At 34.9% G+C, this 2,410-nt stretch overlaps 1 non-coding gene across 1 annotated transcript; it reads left to right on the top strand.

The window, feature by feature from the left end:
* The first annotated feature begins 901 nt into the window (after positions 1-901).
* Positions 902-1,009, top strand: LOC112773803 (small nucleolar RNA R71). Its single transcript, XR_003188332.1, has one exon. It is a non-coding gene; the product is annotated as a small nucleolar RNA R71 (small nucleolar RNA).
* The last annotated feature ends 1,401 nt before the right edge of the window (positions 1,010-2,410 follow it).

Raw genomic sequence — 2,410 nt, 5'->3', positions numbered from 1 at the left:
TTCAATGGAATCTCTATGGTCTCTAGATGAGCCTCAGAGTCCTTTGGTTTCTCAGAGGGAAGCTCCTTATTGACCACTGGACGTCCCAGGAGGTCTTCCTCCTTGGGATTTGCGTTCTCCACTCCCCTTGTAGGTTCGGCCATGGTGCTTATGTCAATGGCCTTGCACTCTCCTTTTGGGTTCTCTTCTGTATTGCTTGGGAGAGTACTGGGAGGGATTTCAGTGATCCTTTTACTCAGCTAGCCCACTTGTGCTTCTAAATTTCTAATGGAAGACCTTGTTTCATTCATGAAGCTCACAGTAGCCTTGGATAGATCAGAGACTAGATTTGCTAAATTAGAAGCATTTTGTTCAGAGTTCTCTGTCTGTTGCTGAGTGGATGATGGAAAAGGTTTATTGTTGTTAAACCTATTTCTTCCACCATTATTAAAGCCTTGTTGAGGCTTTTGATCCTTCCATGAGAAATTTGGATGATTTCTCCATGATGAGTTATAGGTGTTTCCATAAGGTTCACCTAAGTAATTCACCTCTGCTATTGCAGGGTTCTCAGGATCATAAGCTTCTTCTTCAGAAGATGCCTCTTGAGTACTGTTGGATGCAGCTTGCATTCCATGCAGACTCTGAGAGATCATATTGACTTGCTGAGTCATATTTCATTCTGAGCCAATATGGCATTCAGAGTATCAACTTCAAGAACTCCCTTCTTCATAGGCGTCCCATTGCTCACAGGACTCCTTTTAGAAGTGTACATGAACTGGTTATTAGCAACCATGTCAATGAGTTCTTGAGCTTCTGCAGGCGTTTTCTTTAGGTGAATGGATCCACCTGCAGAAGTGTCCAGTGACATCTTTGATAGCTCAGATAAACCATCATAGAATATATCCAGGATGGTCCATTCTGAAAGCATGTCAGAAGGACACTTTTTGGTCAACTGTTTGTATCTTTCCCAAGCTTCATAAAGGGATTCACCTTCTTTCTGTCTGAAGGTTTGAACATCAGCTCTAAGCTTGCTCAGCTTTTGAGGAGGAAAGTACTTGGCTAAGAAAGCCGTGACCAGCTTATTCCAAGAGTTTAGGCTGTCTTTGGGTTGAGAATCCAACCATAATCTGGCTCTGTATCTTACAGCAAAAGGGAAAAGCATGAGCCTGTAGACTTCAGGATCTACTCCATTAGTCTTAACAGTATCACATATCTACAAGAATTCAGTTAAGAACTGAAAAGGATCTTCAGATGGAAGTCCATGAAACTTGCAGTTCTGCTGCATTAGAGAAACTAATTGAGGTTTCAGCTCAAAGTTGTTTGCTCCAATGGCAGGAATGGAGATGTTTCTTCCATATAAATTGGAATTAGGTGCAGTAAAGTCACCAAGCATCTTCCTTACATTATTATTATTTTCGGCTGCCATCTCCTCTTCCTGTTCAAAAATTTCTAAAAGGTTATTTCTGGATTGTTGCAATTTAGCTTCTCTTAATTTTCTCTTTAGAGTCCTTTCAGGTTCCAGATCTGCTTCAACAAGAATATTCTTGTCCTTGCTCCTGCTCATATGACAAAGAAGAGGGCACAGAAAAAATAATAATAATAATAGAGATACTTTATACCACAGTATAGGGATCTCTGTGTGAGTAGAAGAAGAGGGGGAGACAAAGAATGTAATATAATGGAAGAAACACAACTGTGAGGAGGGTTGAGATGTGAGATGAGATGTTAGTAGATGAATAAATAAATAGAATAAGATGGGAGAGGAGGAATTTTCGAAAATAATTTTTGAAAAAGAGTTAGTGATTTTTGAAAATAGTTTTTGAAAAATGTTAGTAATTTTCGAAAATTAAGATTTAAAAATTAAAAATTAAAATAATTAATAAATTAAAAAGAAATTTTGAAAAAGGGGGAAGATATTTTCGAAAATGAGAGAGAGAGAGTTAGTTAGGTAGTTTTGAAAAAGTTAAGAAACAAACAAAAAGTTAGTTAGTTAGTTGAAACAAATTTTGAAAACCAATTTTGAAAAGATAAGTAGTTAGGAAGTTAGAGAAGATATTTTGAAATCAAATTTTTGAAAAAGATAAGATATTTTTGAAAAGATATGATTGAAATTAGTTTTGAAAAAGATTTGATTTTTAAAATCACAATTAATGACTTGATTCATAAGAAATCACAAGATATGATTCTAGAATTCAAAGTTTGAATCTTTCTTAACAAGCAAGTAACAAACTTCAAATTTTTGAATCAAAACATTAATTGATTATGTTATTTTCGAAAATTTGATATAAAAATAAGAAAAATATTTTTGAAAAATATTTTTGGAATTTTCGAAAATAACTAAGAATTTTGAAAAAGATTTGATTTTTGAAAAAGATTTTGAAAAAGATAAGATTTTCAAACTGAAAATTTGATTTGACTCATGAGAAACAAT

This window comes from Arachis hypogaea, chromosome 18, assembly GCF_003086295.3.
Source record: "Arachis hypogaea cultivar Tifrunner chromosome 18, arahy.Tifrunner.gnm2.J5K5, whole genome shotgun sequence".
In the NCBI taxonomy this organism is placed as follows: domain Eukaryota; kingdom Viridiplantae; phylum Streptophyta; class Magnoliopsida; order Fabales; family Fabaceae; genus Arachis; species Arachis hypogaea.
Note: the sequence above shows the minus strand (reverse complement) of the source record. Positions and strands in the feature narration are given on the sequence as shown.